The 19,332-nt window shown below is 42.2% G+C and overlaps 1 protein-coding gene and 1 long non-coding RNA gene across 9 annotated transcripts in view; both read right to left on the bottom strand.

Annotated features, from left to right (window-relative positions):
* CFDP1 (craniofacial development protein 1) overlaps positions 1 to 19,332 on the bottom strand; it is a 134,810-nt gene that overhangs the window by 20,298 nt on the left and 95,180 nt on the right. The gene's annotated exons all lie outside the window — the stretch shown is intronic.
* The window catches only part of LOC117309258 (uncharacterized), a 37,205-nt gene that overhangs the window by 124 nt on the left and 17,749 nt on the right, over positions 1 to 19,332 (bottom strand). The window contains exon 3 of one of the 3 annotated variants that reach the window (XR_004523536.2): positions 3 to 14,742. The exons of the other annotated variants lie outside the window; for them this stretch is intronic. This is a non-coding gene — a long non-coding RNA (uncharacterized lncRNA). Of the gene's footprint in view, positions 1 to 2; positions 14,743 to 19,332 lie in introns of those variants that run through there. 3 annotated transcript variants of the gene reach the window in all.

The following is a 19,332-nucleotide window of genomic DNA, read 5'->3' as shown; positions in this document are numbered from 1 at the left end:
AAATGGGTAGGCACATTAGCCACAAGGCTTTGAACACACAGGAGTTAGCTAGCACACATTTTGCAAAATTACTCCCCTCCATGCCTCAACTTCTTACCACTACTAAATAAGCATGCAGTGATTCCCGACACCTCACAGTTCTGCCGTGCGTGCGTGCATGCGTGTGTGTGTGTGTGTGTGTGTGTGTGTGCATGTGCACTTTATGGTCCTTTCATTAGATGGGGCTGAATAGTAAGAAAGGTAATTTCCAGCACTTGACACTCCTGCTGGGGCCCTGACTCCGAATCCCTCTCAGGGCGGCATCTGCACTGTCAGTCGCTCGCCCGCTTGCCAGGGCATCTTCTCTGGCTTCCCAGAAGCCACTATCCTGGTAACTCAGTGGGCAACTCAACGAGGCCCAGACCCCAACCTGCCCCACTCCAGGGCAGCTCCCATCTATCCTCAAAAAGCCAGGACACACCATTATCCACAGTTTTCCCATTGTCACAGGACCCCTTTACAATCTAGGATTTAAAGAGTCCCTGGGAAGCAATTACCTGCACAAGCATGATCAAAAGAAGGGGGCTGTTTCAAGCCTGAGCCCTAGGTGTCACTTTGCTAAAGCAATGCAATGGATTTCAACAAAGAAAAATATCTGTTCCCACGGAGTCTGGTACAGAAAGCAGAAAACTTTCTTTTTACTGCACTCAGGAAATGGTTTTCATAGATGTTAACCGCAGCTGGGTAATCTGTATAACCACAACATAGTTTCTCTTTAATAAGTGGAAGATTTTTACCCACTGCATCACTGACTACCAAAAAGAATTCCCACCCTCCATCTCTAAGGCAAGAAAAAAATGATAAGGATAAGTAGAGTCCCTTTCCTTAATCTGCCAGCTAGGGGTTGCTAAAGTAGCTTTTTCATTCAGAAATGTAGATTGTTCTACGAGGTTCCTGTCATCCAACCCTACTGCTGAGTGGTGGAGGAACCTTGAACAAATCCAGCTTCTTTGCACGCTGGGATCCCCTCAGAGCCTTTATGACCATGATCCACAATGGGTCACAACGTAAATGTATGACTATGGGTCACAATCAATAAGTCTGAAAAAGGAGCTTTAGTGACTACTGGCTGGGAGATGAAGGTGTGGTGAAAGAAAGTTGGCCAATGCTGCCACGCACAGATGGTTCAAGAAAATGAAAACAAATCAAAGCAAATTCCACCAACTAAAGATGTGAAGAGTAGACTGTTCAGTTCTCTGATTCATCCTTGTATATTAACCATTTGTCCTGGGAAACTTGGCATCACTCTCTCCCTGCTGTGAGAGCAAGGCCTCTGACCTGTGGCTCCTTGCCCAGAAGCCAGGAGCAGCCTGGGAGAGTCTGTGGCCCTCTCCTTGGGGGCAAGTGGCTTCACGATGCTGCTCCCATCACTGTGAGGCCCAGCTGGTAATTCAGCAAAGACTGAGTGAGCATGTTCACCATTCTCACTGCCCAGACGAAGGAAGGAGGTTCGGAGCTAGGGGTGTCGACACTGATGGTCTCATGTGAATGATACAACTAAAACTAAAAGGGCACCCACGCAAAAACACACAAAACGAAAATTTACCTAGTTGTAAGGAGGAAGAGCTTTTCTCTAAGAGTGAAGATAATAGAGACGATAACCCAAATATATAAGCTACTGAAATGATTTGTATTCTAAAAGAATGCTGGAAAATCTGATGACACATCATTTTTTATTCTCAGTTAATACTTTTAAAACCAGCTTTACTGAGATATAGTTCATATACTATTCACTCATTTAAAGCATGCAAGTCAATGGTTTTTAGTATATTCAGTTGTACAGCCATTACCACAATCTAATTTTGGAACATTTTTATCACCCTCTCAAAAAAAAAACCCCTCATACCCATTAGCAGTCACCACCATTCCTCTAGCTCCAAGCAACCACTAATCTATTTTCTGTCTCTACAGATCTGCCTATTCTAATATTAATAGTTTTATTTACTATTATTTTTATTTTTTTGGCCACTCGGCGTGGCATGCACGATCTTAGTTCCCAGACCAGGGATCGAACGTGTGACCCCTTCAGTGGAAGCACAGAGTCTTAACCACTGGACTGCCAGGGAAGTCCCAGACAGCTAATATTTTTAAATCTTAAGTTTAAGATTATACAGTTGGTATCTGTTGTAGCTTCCTATGAGAAATACATTTAAACTTTCAACTTGTCCCCTATGTTGATAGTCATATAAAGTTTCCTAAGGGTGAGGAAAATCAGAAATCTAGACTTCAGACAGGAATACTGGAATATCTGAGCACTGCTTATATAGCTAAGTCCCGCATATCAACAGTACTACTTTGGAACTGTGTTTTTAAAGCAGTGAGACATAGTGGCTTAGCATTCAGTGCAGAAACCTGCCCCTGCCACTTAAGGTTTTTTTTCTTTTAAAACCCTGGGTGAGTAAATTCATCTGAGCCTCAAGTAACCAATTAATAAAATGAGGATAATAATAACTACCTTGAAGCATGATGATTAAATGAGATATTCATCAACTCAGCCTTTATTCATTGAGTGCCTTCAGTGTGCCAGAACTCTGTTGGCCACTGAAGATAGAAACACAAATTTCTTATCCTCATTTAATTCACTTGCTTGAGACAGATATGCAAACAAGAATTAGATTATGAGAAAAGCGCTACACAGCAACTGCAGTAGGAGCCTAAGAGTGTGAATTGCGGAAGGCTGTAGAAAGGGAGGGGGAGGTGTCTGAAACGTGAAGGATGAGAAAGAATTTGCCAAGGGGACAACGTGGGATAGGAAGTCCAGAAAGAGATAATTACATGCTCAACGTATGTGAGCGCACTGAGCAGCATAATACCTGGCACACAGCAGAAAGTCAACACTTCCTGTTGTTCCTGCTCTTACCCTCTCATGTCCTTGAAAAGATGCTTCTCTAGAATACAGAAAGAAATTAAAATCTTGCTGCTGCTACAGAAAAATGATTGATCTGAGACTTTAGGAGTTGCTTGTTCTATCTTTTCCTGAGGCTAATTCACCTCTGGCAGCAAAGTATATTTGAAAATTTGACATTTTCCTTCCACAAACTTCCAATTTTGAAAAGTTTCAAACCAAGAAAAGTTGATCTCCCTTGTCTAGAACACTCCCCTTGCCTACAGAATGGCCCACTATTTGGACTTATCTGATCGTTAATGTTGGCTTCTTTGAGGGTATCTGGGAGTCTTCTGGCACTCGATCCCTGGACTGCTTTTCTCCACGTACACTCACTGCCTGAGTGATTTCACCCAGTCCCAAAGCTTAAATACCATTTATTTGCCTCTGACCTCCAAATGTCCTATTTTCAGCCCAGACCTCTCTCCCTAACTCCAGAATTTCACTCAACTGCCCAGTGGGCCTCTCCACTTGGATGCCCAGTAGACCTCGCCTGCAGCCGCTTTCCACACCTTAGTAGAGGGCAACAGCACCCGCCAGGTACTTACCTCTCCGATCTCCTCTCATAACTAACCGCCCGACTCATTCCGCTTCAGGCGTGCAACACCTTTGCAAGCCATTCCTTCCACCTGAAATACTCTCTTCCCACATAACATCTTGTTAACTTCCTTACCTCCCTCAAGTCTGTGCTCAAATCTCAAACTTCTCACTGATACTTAACGCTTACTAACCTATTCAATACTCTAAACTTAACTCTCACCCCACAGTCCTGATTTCCCTACCCTCCTCGGATTTCCTTTTCTTCGTAACATTCAGCATTTTCTAACACACCACATAATTTATTTATTACGTTTAACGTCTATCTCCCTGCTGGAATGGAAACTCCACAAAGGCTTGAGCCAACGTCTGTTTTGATCACTGATATAACTCAAACACCCGGCACAGTGCCTGGCACTTGTTAGGTACTCAGTAAACATTTGTTAAAAGAATGTATGAATATTGGGAAAACGTATCAACTTCGTATATTATAAATAGATTCCAATAATGATATCTACTAAAATAACAACTCTCGATGTTGGCTCATCTCATAGCTGCTGTCCATCCTTCACTGGGTTTTCTTCTACAGGAGACGTAAGTACTTCAGAGCAGGGACAGGAAAAGCATTTGTTCATTGCAACAGATGGCAGACCCCTCCTTGAACGGCTGTCAGGAGCCTGGAATTTGTCTTAGGCTGGCCTCGGCACCACTGGATGAGAGCCTGCAGAATGCTCAACATCCTTGCCGTAAACTGTAATCTGGGGTACACAGGCTAAGCAAGTCCTAATTGAAACGCAAATAAGGGACAGAATTAAGGGGAATGCTGGATGAATCTTTGCTTTTTTTTGGTCTATGACAATAGAATTTGCAAGAAAAAAAAAATGGGGCTTCCCTGGTGGTGAAGTGGTTAAGAATCCGCCTGCCAAGGCAGGGGGCACAGGTTCAAGCCTGGTCCGGGAAGATCCCACGTGCCGCGGAGCAACTAAGTCCGTGCGCCACAACTACTGAGCCTGCTCTCTAGAGCCCTCAAGCCACAACTACTGAAGCCCGCACACCTAGAGCCCATGCTCCACAACAAGAGAAGCCAATGCAATGAGAAGTCCACGCACCGCAACGAAGAACAGCCCCCTGCTCGCAGCAACTAGAGAAACCCCGCACGCAGCAACGAAGACCCAACGCAGCCAAAAATAAATAAATAAAACAAATAAAAATTTTAAAAAGTGATATTTGCATTCATATTTTGTGATAATGAAGCCCTGGAACAAGCAGGTCAAGAGACCTAAGGATGGACTTAGCTGAGGGTGGCAAATGAGTCTTTTTCTCTTGTCACTGGCTACCTCACAGCCAGGCTACTTTTGTCTGTTTGCTCTTGGGGGCTAGTTTTAAAGTCATACACTCTACTACGTTATGAGCCAGAAGCAATGCCTGAGTCCAGCCTTGAAGCTAAAACCAATACTGGATGGATGTAATTGGAGCAATTAGCTAACTCAATAATCAGCCAACTGAACAACTTCTTGTCAGAAGCTGCCAGAAAGAATTATTCAGGTGTACAGATTTGCTACAGGCAGCAAACTGAGCTGCAGCAAAGATGACCACTCCCTCCAGCTGTCACAACCAACTATGTCAAGGTAAGAAAATCATGCAGATACGACTTTCTCGCTTGTTCAGTGGGCAACTGAGTTGGTGTACCCAGTGGAAGGGATCAGATGGTGAAGAGCACCTAGAAAAAGATGCAAAAAGGAGTGGGTTCTTCTCACTGCTGGGGGTCTGGCTGCCTGGTGAGAAGATCCTAAAAACTTCCAAGGCAGGGGGGCAGAGGGGGGTGGGGAGGATGAGGTCATATACGAAGATTCAAGACTTCCAAATGGCTTCTGACCATGGAGCAATGTCCTCACAATTCTGAAGGAAAATCATTTTCCACCTATAATGTTATACCAGCAAAACCACTAGTAAAATGTGAAGACAGAACAAAGTCATTTTCAGACACTCCAAGTTTCAAAAATTTATCTCCCATAAATCATTTCTTCAGGATGTAACTGGAGGATGAGCTCTATCAAAACGAGGGAATAAACCTAGAAAGAGTAAGAAAAAGGATCCAAGAAACAGGGGAGCCACACAAAGAGGGATGAAAGGCAGGCCCAGAACAACAGCTGCACAGGAAGCCGAGAGAACAAGGAGCCCAGACCTGAGCAGGAGGATGGAAGGCTCCAGAAGGGACTGGGGATGGGATGTAAATGACAGATTATCTGACATAGTGGAGAAAAATACTGAGATGGATTTCACAGCCTTGTTGGAGAGTTTGGGGAAAACGTGATAGGGACACAGAAAATGAAGCAAACTAACAAATAACATACATACATAAAAGGAAATACAAGGGTAGTCCACACCTGGGCTCAGGGGAGGGGCAGTACAAGAGTGTTAATTCCTCCTCTTCCAAAACAGGAGTTGGTGCTTCTTAAAGACTAGAATTAACAGGAAGTTAATAAATGATGTCTTTTTAAAAATGTCTAATATTGAAAAAACAATAAATAACCATATACTAAACACAGTAGTTTAAATCACAAACAAAATAATACCAGAAGAACTAGCTAAAAGAGTTTAAAGTGGTTGCCTCTGGAAAGCAGGACCCAGGCCTGGGTCAGGAGACTGCATAATACATTTTTTTTTATAGATTTTTAAAATTTTATTTTATTTATTTTATCTTTGGCTGTCTTGGGTCTTCGTTGCTGCACGTGGGCTTTCTCTAGTTGCAGCGAGCAGGGGCTACTCTTTGTTGCGGTGCGCGGGCTTCTCAATGGGGTGGCTTCTCTTGTTGCAGAACACGGGCTCTAGGCGCAAGGGCTCAGTAGTTGTGGCTCGCAGGCTCTAGAGCACAGGCTCAGTAGTTGTGGCGCACAGGCTTAGTTGCTCCACAGCATGTGGGATCTTCCCGGACCAGGGCTCGAACCTGTGTTCCCCCGCATTGGCAGGCAGATTCTTAACCACTGGGCCACCAGGGAAGCCCTAATATATTTTGACTTTTCACACTATGCATCTGTATGACTTTGAACTGATAACCAACCTGGGTTAATAAATCTTAATGTGCCTTTTAGCAGAAAAAGAAAAGAAAGGAATTTTTCTGAGGAGTCATCAGTCTGGCTATTTCTCCATTGGAAAAGCTGGTGAAATGATCTGTCCCCCAGTGAGTGCACTGCTGAAATGATGAAAGAGATGAAAGCTAGAATACTCTTCCCGCACTTAATAGAAAAGGTTTTGCAGGATCATATTTATTTCTCAGTAGGGTTTGTACACTGTTAAATTTTAGAAAGACAAAAATCTTAGATGCCTGCCCCTTCAGATATATGCTGTGCTGCAGAGTCAAAGAAAATCAGGGGAAATGGCTAAAAAGGGACATGCCTCTGTCAAATGAGAATTAGGAAGGGAAGTCTGAAATGTCACTGAGATTGTCATCAAGCCAGAAAGTTTGTTTTAAATAGGGGGAGGGAAGTAAAAAAGGCGATGAAAGGAAGTCTTTAAAGCCTTTCATTCTATATTCTGGTAGAATATAGCCATTATTAATACAGCCCATTCCTTCTTTTGCTCTCTCTACAAGCTGATTAAAAAAATAAGAAAGGAAGTTATGGTGGTTAGAGCAGGGCATTAATAAGATGGTCTGACTTCTGGGCTGCACTCCTAATTCACCTGCTGTGTGGGCTTGCCCCACCCTGGATAAATCACTCCGTCACATTTTTTACTTCAGTGACTGAGACGTAGACCAATTTAACTCTGTGAGAGGCCGTGAACATTGTTAATCATTAATACTCTGCAAGAGCCTCTGTGGAGAGAGGTACTGCAGCATCAGTTACTCATGATCATCTGCAAAGGCCAACAATCATCCATGACTTGCCTCCTCTTAAAGCACCTGGCCCACCATAGCTGTGGAAAGGTTTGCTTTTTCTCCTCCTGTAATTAATTAATCCAAACAAAACCCTTTAAAACAACAGAAACATGTGAAAAGAAACAGGAAAGAGGGTAATAATAAGGACAAACTGTTGCAACAATCCCACCCGTCCAGCCAATCTTGCCAAGCCTGAAATGCTCTGAAAAACATCTATCTGTATTTCCCTGGGATGTAGATACCAGGAAAAGGCTGCTTGCTGGCCAGCAGACCTAGCCTGGTGTTGTATAGGAGAAACCATTGGCTGGAAGTGGTGCAGTGGGTGGAGGAGGTTTCCACCAGAACGAAGGAGAGAGAGGGAGAAAAGGCCAGGTAAAGCACAGTAAGAAGCTTCTTGACCCACTTTTTAATTACTCTCACTAAACTGTTAAAAATAAGGCTAAAAAACAAAAACAAAAGGTGGAACACTCCCAGCACAATCTAAACCCCACCAAACTGAAAAAAGTCTGGAGAAAAGAAGACCTCCTATTCAGCAGGTCAGTTGATGGGCTAAGGGAATGCGTATGGAGGATGAGAAATGGCGCAGCTGCCCCTAAAATCAGTCTCCCTGTGAATACATTCCATGGACTCAACTAATTCAGTGATCCTTCTGGAGCCAGCCATCTATTTCATGTTGGCCTCACATCTTATAAATGCTGTAACCTACCCCCTAGTCAGGTTTCAAATACTCCTAGCTCTCTTGATTTACAATGAAACGTTGACTATCAGAACATGAAGTATGTATTTGCCATAAGTCTTGTCAGTGACTCTTTGCCGTTTGGGGGGAAAAAACCTTAATTTAGTTTATGCATATGGTCAAAATACAAAATGACCAAAATAATCCCCTAGCCACCGATTCTTTTTCTCTGAAGCAACAACTGTTTACCAGTTCCTGGTGTCCTTGTGCAGTGTTCTCTGCATATGCAATCACTGACAGTCCACAGGCTATCTCCTCCAGAAGCTGATTTCCTAGAGCTGTAGGTAGGACCTAATTTCCTATCTGAACACTTAAATCTCCGTATATTTAGTTTTTATTGGGGTCTGGAAATAAAGCTCTGCAAGTCAGAATTTTAAAATCTGCTTCTTCCTGCCAGAGCTATTTCATGCATATCCAAGCAGTGTACATTTGTATATATTCTCTCCCCATCCTGCACATAAATGATTGTATACCTCTACACTATCCTGCTCCTGGCTTTTTTAACTTATTTATGTATTCCAGGGATCACTGTGTATCAGTACATAGAGCACTTTCTCTTTTCCAAGCGGCGTGTTGTTCTATTGTATGGAAGAACCATAATTTATCAGGCAGGCACTACTATGGACTTCAATGACAATCTTTTACCATTACAAACACGGAGAGCCACATCCTTGTCAAAGCACTATTATCTAACTTTGGGATCTCTGCCAATCTTGTGAAAAATAGCATCTCCTTGTCATTTAAATTTGTTTCTCTTTTTATTAGGGAAACTCAGCGTCTTTTCTAATGTGTAAGAGCCATTTATATTTCCGTTCTGGTGAGTTTTCTTTGCCCTTTTAAAAACTGGGTGGTTGATATGTTTCTTATTGATTTGTAGAGGCTCTTACTAGGGAAATTTGTACCTTGTTTGGATTTAGTTGCAAATGGCTTTCTCCTAGTTTGTTCTTTGTCCTTGTTTATGGTGGTCTTTGCCATGGGTTTTTCTTGGCTTTTTTTTTTTTAGGAATGTATCAGCATTCTTTTAAAAAGGCTTCAATCAAACTAAATGTCCATCGACAGATGAATGGATAAAGATATGGTGTGTGTGTATATGTGTATAGTAGAATATTACTCAGCCATAAAAAAGAATGAAATAATGCTATTTGCAGCAACATGGATGGACCTAGAGATTATCATACTAAGTGGAGTAAGACAGACAGAGAAAGACAACTATCATATGGTATGGCTTATATATAGAATCTAAAATATGACACGAATGAACTTATATACAAAACAGAAACAGACCCACAGACATAGAAAACAAACTTACAGCTACCAAAGGGGAAAGGGAGGGAGGGATAAATAAGGAGTTTGGGATCAGGAGATACACACTACTATATATAAGACAGATAAGCAACAAGCACAGGGAACTATACTCAATATTTTGTAATAACCTATAAGGGAAAAGAATCTGAAAAAGAATACATATATATGTATAACTGAATCACTTTGCTCTACACATGAAACTAACACAACATTGTAAATCAACTATACCTCAATAAAAATAAAATAAAATAAAAAGACTTCAACTGTGCTGTGTCTTAGTTAAAATGGACTTCCCTACTAAGGCAGGTGACATCAGAATGGTCTGTTTGCAGAGGGGAATGATCCAGCTGAAGTGAGAAGATGACGGTGCGGGATTAAGGGGATAAACACAGGAACAGGCAAGGTCACTGAGAGGAGCAGGGCACGCAGTGGATGGGGGACGAATACGGTACTAGGAAGGGCAGGATCCACAGGTACAGGCGCTGGACAGATGGCGGAGCTGCTGCTTCTAAACTTTCTCCTTTTTTTTTTTGGGTGGGGGGGCAAACTGTCCTACTTTGAAGCACAGGTCCTGAGGCTTTACTGCCCCTTGTCCCTCCTTATTGTCACCAGCTACGGCCTTCTCCAGTCACTCCCTTGTCACTGACAGCTTGTTTGTTCTTAGCCTCTATCAGATGATTTCAATATCCACAGATGATCCAAACTTGTTCTCTCAATTTTTCAAATTTCTCAGAGTCAGGTAACTTTCTCTTTAGTCCAACTCAGCCACCTATTTGCATAGGCTTTCTCTGACAATCCAACAAACCTCCACAACCTTTACTTCAAAGGTTCTACTCTCTGATCATTTCCTCTTACCGTTCTTGGCTCAAATGCTTTAGTACTTCCACTAACTTCAATGGCAAATCCAGGAAGGAGGAGGAAAGAGAATTTGGAAGCAGTGATGGGGTACAAGGAAGATATTTATTTCAACTCCAGGTTTTGGGAAATGAAAAGTGTAGGAGAAAAAACAGCAGCCCCCTGAGGTTGCTGTAGGGGAAGCAGTGTTTCCAGGGGACCACTTGGCCCAGTTTCAGTGAAGGCATAAGGTAAAGGGATTATTCATCAAGGAAGCTGAATCAGCAGGGGCTCGGAATGTATCACCCCAAAATATGCCACTTTGGCCTATTGATATTTTGAATTAAAGGTACTTGAGAAATAGCCAGTAAAAGAAGGACACTGATCCTACTTTGTCCCGGTAATCAGCAGGAGATAACCTCCCACGGGAAAGGTACCAGAGGGGTAGAGGGCATCCTTCTCACCAGATATAGGGAATCCAGGGCCAAGAATGCTGAATAAACCAACCTTGTTACTTCTTCACCAATTTACTACCCCAAGCCCAAACCCCTTTGTCTTGTCAGTTCTTCACAAATTTATTGTTTCTTTATCTAAAAGGTATAAAAGCTTCCTGTTTTGGTCACTTCTTTGAGTCTCATATTTTTGTGGGGCACTGGTACATACAAAATTAGATTTGTTTTTCTCCTGTTAATCAGTCTTATGTCAATTTAATTATTAGACTAGCCAAAGGATCTAGGAGGGAAGAAGGGAGAGTTTTTCCACTCCTACAAAACTGAAGGGAGGTCACTGAGCTCAAACTACATGCAGGTATGAAAGGATAGGGAGGGACGTGGTGGGGATAAGAATCTTAAAGATGAGCGCAATCTGGAGGCCTGGACTTGTGGTGGCATCCACAGTGGATGTCAGAGTAGACCGTGACCGAGGGCTCTGGGCGGCTGCTTTCGCCTGTGTCTACAGATGTCACTGCTGTCAGGAGCATACAGCTGCTCAAGTTCCGGATTACTGACCTAAGGCATTTTCTGCTGAGTTTTCTCCCCCTTTATCAATGCTTCTTTTGTTTCCCCCTTTAATTTTTCTGGACAACATCCCTCTGGTAATTCTATAAAATAGGAATCATGAGCAGGAAACTGAGTTCTTGCACACGTGAAAAATGCCTTCACTGGCCCTTAATACCTGAGGGATAGCTTCCCTGGGTATGGGCTCTTAGGTTCTACAGTATTTTCTCTCAGAACTATGAATATGTTGTTTCATCATCCTCTTGCATCCAGAGTTGCCAATAAGACTCTGATACCAACACGATTCTTGCTTCTTTATAGGCTGGACTGTTTTCTCTATCTGGAAGCTTTTAGGATTTTTCCTTATCCTAGTCTTCTGAGACTTCAATTATATGTGTAAAACATATAAGTAAGCCCTCTTAACTTGATATATTCACAGTGGGCCCTTTCATTCTAAGGGTCTTATTTTCTTCTGTTTGGGAAATTTTCTTCTGTTATTTCTTTGGGTATTTGTTCCCCCCTCCATTTCTTCTCTCTTACCCCCAGAACTCATATTCTATGAACCCCAAAACTTCTGAAATGACTCCCTTTGTTATGGTTACTTTTCTGTCAGCCTATCTCTTTATGATTTTATAACCTAGGAAAATTCTTTGGCTCTTTCCTCTGCTCACTAGTAATTCTCTTTAGCTGTATCTATTAGACTATGGAGTCCCTTTAATGAGGTTCTAGCTAAACAATCATGTTTTATTTCCAAGATCTAGGAGATAAAATTCATTCTTTCCTATAAGAGTCTGTTCTCGTTTCATGAATGAATTTTTTTTTTTTTTTTGCGGTACGCGGGCCTCTCACTGATGTGGCCTCTCCCATCACGGAGCACAGGCTCCGGACGCGCAGGCTCAGCGGCCATGGCTCACGGGCCCAGCCGCTCCGCAGCATGTGGGATCCTCCCGGACCGGGGCACGAACCCGCGTCCCCTGCATCGGCAGGCGGACTCTCAACCACTGAGCCACCAGGGAAGCCCGAAATATTTTCTTTTTATTCCTTTCAGGGTATAAACATACTTCCCTTTAAGTCTCCTTTACATTCTATTTACAGTAGTTGGAGCCTCCAATGTTAGCTTTTCAATTTCTTGAGTCTGGAGCTTCTCTCATGACTCTGGTTTTTTTGTGGCTTGATTTGTGCTAGTTCAAGTGATGTTCTAGCTCCCCAGTGTGTAAATGCTGCAACCATTCACCACAGCCGTGTCCAGTAATTACATGGGAGGGGTGGGACATTCAGGACTTCTGGATTCCGGTTTCTACCTTTAATATGATTCCATCTGCCTTCTGTCCTTCAGGAATTCCTCAAACTTCCAGATTATCCAGAACATTCTTTTTTTCCAACATTGTTAAAAACATGTATCTTTCTGATATATTTAGGAATTTGGGGCAAATGTGTGGCAGCATGTGTTCAATTTACCACCCTGAGCCGTCTTAGCAGTGGCCATTTAGCACTGACCAGGTAGAGAGTGTTTAAATACGAACCACCAATACCAAGTACCCGACAGATAAATGCCTTACAGTAGAAGAGAGATTCCTTAGAAGTCTCTAAGTGGCATATGGAGAAGACGATTGATCTCTTTTCTTTTCTTTGCTTACCTCCTTACAAAGCCTCCTATCACTTTCTATGATTTTCCAGGTACTGGTTTGGGGATGCCTCAATAGGACAAACTCTTCTGGTTAATGAAATAATAACTGTAAGTTAATCAACAAGCACTTTGGTTTTCTAAACCAAATGTAACACTAGCCTAATGAGTCATGAATCAGTTCATCAGAATCTAATCAACTAGTAAAATCACATTTCTAGAATTGCAAAGCTGAGAAATGACCCTGTAACAGAGGTATCTACAACAACCTTCAAATCATAGAACATCACAATCAATCACTAAAAGAAAAAATAATTTGGAGGAAGAAATAATGTCTGGCTCTTAAAGATAACCTAATTTAAAGGAGACTATTCTTTCTCCAATAAGTTGAAGACAGGATCTGCCTCCGTTAATAAATGCTGGGTTCATAACATTTACTTACAGAAGTAAACGTTCCTTTGCTTTTCCCTATACTGAAATGTTTACACAAAAATCAAATACTTCCATTGCTCAATTCAAAGCAGTTTCTTGTCAGAGTAATGGGTGGGAAATCCTTCAATAAAATGTCATTGCCTTGGGGTAAAATGCAACATAAAAAATACAAGACCACTTCTATTAAGGTTCTTCAATAAGAGGAAAATATTTCTTTAAATGATATTTCTATCTGCAAGTGAAGTTAATGTTCAAATTTTAAAATTTCAGAAATCAAAGCCCCCTGGTGGATTCTCCACTTCTCTGCCACGTGGTTCTTTCCTCCCCTTCTCTTTCTCATTTGCTAAGTAAGAAAGAGTTAACTCATAAATTAGAGGAATGTTATTTCAGCTCCAAAGAAAGCTTTTAAGGAGAGGGTCAATGCAAGGACCAGATTCTTCATTAACTCATTAACAAGACAGGTCACTGTGGCCTCAGGGTTCATTTATCAGCAGGAAAACCTCAGCTGGTAATGGCTGGTTGTTTCCTGCACATCTCAAAATTCAGAATGGAGAAGTAGACTCCATTGTGAGTCTGTTTCCTGACTTGGAAGGAAAGAAAATATTTTCATGATGACTATTCTTTTCTCAGGCTGGTGTTACATTTGGCTCAAAGGCACAATGGGCAAGCGTGGGGCTTCTACTCCCACAGCACTTTCTAATGCTTTTTTGTTCCCAGTTAATTACGTTGTAATGATGCTATGTATAACCTCACTGGGTTTCACCAACGAGGCACTAGTTTTTAAATGAATTTTTATGTAAGTGTTAATATCTGTAAATTAGGCAAGCTGTAGCAGTAACTGCCTGCCCATCCACCTGAACCACATATACCATCAGCTACAGTTCTCTTCGGTGGCTACTGTTCTTGACTGTGAACTACTGTTCATAGCCCACAATGGATTCAAAGCTATTAATAACCCTATGAAAACCCAACTAGTTTTGCTATAATGTTCAGAAAGGCTTTCTTCTGTAACGTTGAGGTTGGCATCTACTTTGAGGAAGAAAACCATGAAAAACTGAGCAATCATTGTGCTCTCAAAAGAAGACTGGTAGTTTCTCTCCAAAATACGTGACTGGTTGGATTAGCAGAGAGCTTAAAGCAAAACTCCAAACTAAAATCTCTCAGTGGGGGAACTGTAAGTAGAGCTTCTGTGCACTTGGCACTGCTCTGGCAATTAAGCTTTGGGAAGGCTTGCTGCAAACTGCAGGTTGCAGCAGGGAAGAGGGGGAAGAAAAAAAGACCTGATTTCTCACCCTCCCCTCATAGCCCTGAACCAGCAATGCTGACATACCTTCCACAGCTCCAAGAAAAGGCAGCCACAGCATTTCTGGAGGAGTTAAAGCTGTTGTGCTTTCTCTCCACCTCTAGCGTTTTGCATCTGCCACCATTTCTAAGGCTCCCCGTCTGTGTTCGTTCTACTGCTCTTCTCCAGCAGCTAGTCTGGAAGGCAGTATGGTACAACTGAAAAGACCGGGCTGGAAGCATCAAAAGCTCTAGGTCTTCGGACTTTGCTCTGGTCCTTAGCCTCTCTGAACTCCCTATCCCACGGTCTTTTTAATTTCTAAAACTCTACTGGCGTTTTCTTAATTGCTAATACTTGTACAGCACACAAATTCCACGCTAAACACTTCAAATACGCACTTCAGGTGCCTGAATATCACAGGCCATGCCAAGGATGTTCCCAGTTGCTAGCACGCTGCTACAAAATCCACTGCCAGGACCAATTTGTGGAGTTTGCTGCACTAGAGGTTTTATAATCCTCTATTGACATCAGAATTTACTTTTTATTATAAAATGTAGAGAATAGTGGTGCTTTCTAATTGTTATTTTTGGGAAGAAAATCTTGGATTTTGGAAAAACATTACTCACTATAGCTACACATCCATGCTGGCACTTCTATTTTCACTGATATCCTTCCCCACTCCCCAGGAGGAAAAAGTCAGTACAACAGGAACTTATGTGTACAAAACTCTGCTATGTCTCTGCTTCCTAAAAGCTTTGGCAAAAGAAGAGTGTTTTCTTTACCAGCTGACTCATTAACAGAAAGACAGTAAAAGTTTGTTTAATTAGAACAAGAGGGGCAGGTAGTAAGGAGGTCACTGCTGGCTCATCAGTTGCCATCCCGAGTGGCTGCCAACGCCAAATGCAGTTCAGGTTCTGACCGATTCCTATGGTATCAGAGTGCCTGTTTCTCTATCTGCACATGAAAGCAGAAGAATTCTTTCTCTAGGCTCTTACTTGGGAGAAGAAGAAAAAACACTTTGCGGTTAGGTGGTTTGGTTAAGAGTCAGGAACCTCATCTTGCCTTTGGAAGAAACCTAAGATCAGTGACTCTCAATCATGGGCAATTTTGCCCCCAGGGAACACTTAGCAATGTGTGGAGACATCGGGGTAGTCATAACTTGGGGAGAGAGGAAGAGGTATGACTGGCACCTAGGGGGCAGAGGCTGGGGATGCTGCTTAACAGCCTGCAATGTACAGGACAGTTCTCCACAACAAAGGACTATCCAGCCCAAGTGTGAGGGGAGCAGGGGCTGAGAAGCCCTGCCAGAGGTGAAACAGCACTCCTTCCATCCCAGGAAGCAGCTCTGCTGCAACGACGACAGCAGTCTCCCTGACACAGCGCACTGAGCTCCTTGGAAACATACAAGATTTAACATCTGGTCCATCAGTGAACATTCCCTATGAGCTCTAACTTCTGGTTGTTCTTGGGAAGATGGAGACTCGCTTGAGAGAACAAAAAAGTCTCTAGACTGAATTTAGAATCTACTGCATGATACTAAACATTTCTAAATAACATTCAGCAAAACCCTTTCACATTTTAGCTGGTTAGAGAACAAAACAAGGGTGGCACTAGATAGCCAGTTTTCTCTGTGTGCACATGTTCTCTCTTGTTTCATGACAGTTCCTTTGTTGAGGATTCTACCTTTGAGCAGTCCTCAAGTGGCCTGGGTACAGCCTGGCTACAATTCCTTCACACTAATGTGTTGACTCCATTTTTCTCCAGCAAAAAAGGCGCCGATCCGCATCATGTAGATGGGAAGCAAATGCTAATGGAACTGTTCCAAGAAGGAAAGGAATTTTAGAGAAAATATATGTATATGACAAAACAGCTGGGGCAATTCCCACAGTCTTGAAGGAAGAATGAGGCCCCAGAGCACATGAGGAAAGCCTGGGAGGGAGTTCATGACTTCATCACTAGTTCAATTATTTTAAAAGCTTCCAAATAGACACTAAGCAATAAGCTTTGGAACTGCCTTAGCTAGTACATACGCTAAGTAGAATTCTCAAAGGTGGCCTGATGAGCTAAAAATCATCAATATCCTAATATTGTCTAACCCTACTACTTCCTGCTATATCACTTTAAATCGTTAATCAATGAAAGATCAGCTCATGCAAGGTTAATTTCCTAAGAAGGCAAAGAAAAGGGAATAATTCGGTGGATGATTTGATATTTGTGTAGACTGGGCAACAGATGAGTGTGCGACATTTTCTGCAGAATTTTAAAAAAGCATTTGTTTAATTATAAGGACATTTCAAGAATCTCAGTAAGGGGGCTTCCCTGCTGGCACAGTGCTTAAGAATCCGCCTGACAACGCAGGGGACACAGGTTTGTGCCCCGGTCCAGGAAGATCCCACATGCCGCGGAGTGGCTAGGCCCGTGAGCCATGGCCGCTGAGCCTGCGCGTCCGGAGCCTGTGCTCCGGAACGGGAGAGGCCACAATAGTGAGAGGGCTGCGTACCGCAAAAAACAAACAAAACCCAATGGACCACTGCTTCGCTGTTGGAGGAAACTAACTAACCTCCAGCAGGGGCGCACAAATTTTGAAGCCAATGAAAAGCTTGCCCTGTCAGTATATACAAGGCTTTTGGGGCCTATATAAGGTTTTTCATTGCTATACACAAACATAAAAAGGAATCAGGGTGATGACTGCACAAAAATGAGAATGTACTAAATACCACTGAATTGTATGCTTTAAGATGTCTCATTTTATGTTACATGAATTTCACCTCAATAAGTAAACAGAGGAATCAGGACTTAAACCACTTTAATTACTTTAGAAAACAAAATCATGGAGAGAATGCCTATTAGAAAAATACCTATAACATTAATGATACAATTCAGAACCAAACAATCATATTATAGCTCATGTACAGATGATGTTTTATAGTAGACATATATTCACATGAGAAGAATAGCAAAAAAAGAAGGAAAGCTGAATGAAAGACTACTCAAAGTAAATCTCTGAATGAAAATAATGATCTTTAAGAAGAGCCCAGGAGCAATATAATTTACAAAGAATATCCCTAAAAGCTGTGAGAGAGTTTGGTAATAGGAGATTAAAATCATTTGTCCCTCTTGTGACTGGTTTGAGGTAGACTAATGTGGAAGTAGGAATATAAGGAATGTGACAGAGTGAACTTTAAAATCTTGGGAACTGTTAGATCTCTTTAAGACACACGTTATTTGGTCCTAAGTTGGTGTCCAGCTGCCACAAGACCTGGTCAAGTAATCAGTGACTGCACTGAAGCTGCACCAGGGAATAATCAAGGCCTTCTTGCGATGAGGTCTGGAGGCTTCCGGGTTTCCACCCAAGAAGAAAGCGGAAATGTCCATTAAGAGAAAAATAACAGAAATGGATGATAGTGTGAGCAACACTGAATGATAGCTCAAATGTAAAGGTTCAGTGTTCACAATGCATCTCCCATGAGGACTCGCCTTGCTTAAATTCCGCTGTACACAGTGCTTACTAGTACCTGTCTAGTGTTAAGAACAGAATGGTAGTGAGATTATGCCCTGGATTCTGACATGAAAGCTCCTGGTGAAATGTAAATTAAGTAGCCCAAGGACCAGGAATTTTAATTTGCCAAAGTTCTCTTGGAGTACATGCCCTACTGCACATAGTAGCAAATGTACAGATAGGATGAAGGAAGTAAGAATAAACTACAAGATTTCTAGATATTCTACACGGTGCATACTTTGATGTTCCAAGATAACTCTAAAAACTTCCACTCAAAAAAAAGAGTCAACACTCCCTATGAAAGAGATTGGTATGCCATCCAAACTCTGGAAATAACCCTGCTCCATTCCTCTCTTCTGAGGTAGTATTTTGCTGCCTAATAAAGACTTGAAAATCCAGTCAGTCATCAGGACTTCCCCACCCCACCCCCAAAAAGTGACTGAGCTTTTCTTGGAAAAATGCGGATGGTCTCATCTATCCTTCCTGAGTAAACAGCAAGTAGTTGGTGCCACAATGCATTTTGGGAGCTCAAGTTCAGTAACAGGTGTCAGTATTCCTTTGTTAATCAATAGAACACAAATCCAAAGTGACTTGGAAAAACTGAAAAGAACAAAGCAATAAAAATAAAATAAAATAAAAAAGATAAAGAGGGCTTCCCTGGTAGCGCAGCGGTTGAGAGTCCGCCTGCCGATGCAGGGGACACGGGTTCGTGTCCCAGTCCGGGAAGATCCCACATGCCGCGGAGCGGCTGGGTCCATGAGCCATGGCCGCTGAGCCTGTGCATCTGGAGCCTATGCTCCGCAACGGGAGAGGCCACAACAGTGAGAGGCCTGTGTACCGCAAAAAAAAAAAAAAGAGAAAGAGAAAAAAATAGCAACTTTACAGTAGAGAAACCTGGCAGACTCTCCTTTAACCGAATGATCAAAGTTAACATCACTAGCAACAAGTTGATACCACGTGTGATAAGAAGGGCACGTTTCCTCTCTGGCAGTCTTTCCAAACATCCATAATCCCAGTCTCATCATGAAGAGAACTCAAATGGAGGGACACTCTACAAAATACCTGATCAATACTCTTCAGAAGTGTCAAGCTCAAGAAAAATAAAGACTTAGAAGCTGTCACAGATTAGAGGAGACTGTGTAGAGATGGCAACTAACTGCAAGGTAGAATCAAGGTTTGGATTCTGGAACAAAGAAGGGACATTAGTGGGAAAACTGGTGAAATCCAAATAATGTCTGTTTCTTAGTTAATCGTATACCAATGTTAACGTCTTTCCTTTTTCCTCTAT

This window comes from Tursiops truncatus, chromosome 19 (genome assembly GCF_011762595.2).
Source record: "Tursiops truncatus isolate mTurTru1 chromosome 19, mTurTru1.mat.Y, whole genome shotgun sequence".
NCBI lineage: Eukaryota > Metazoa > Chordata > Mammalia > Artiodactyla > Delphinidae > Tursiops > Tursiops truncatus.
This window is presented reverse-complemented; position numbering and strand designations above follow the sequence as displayed.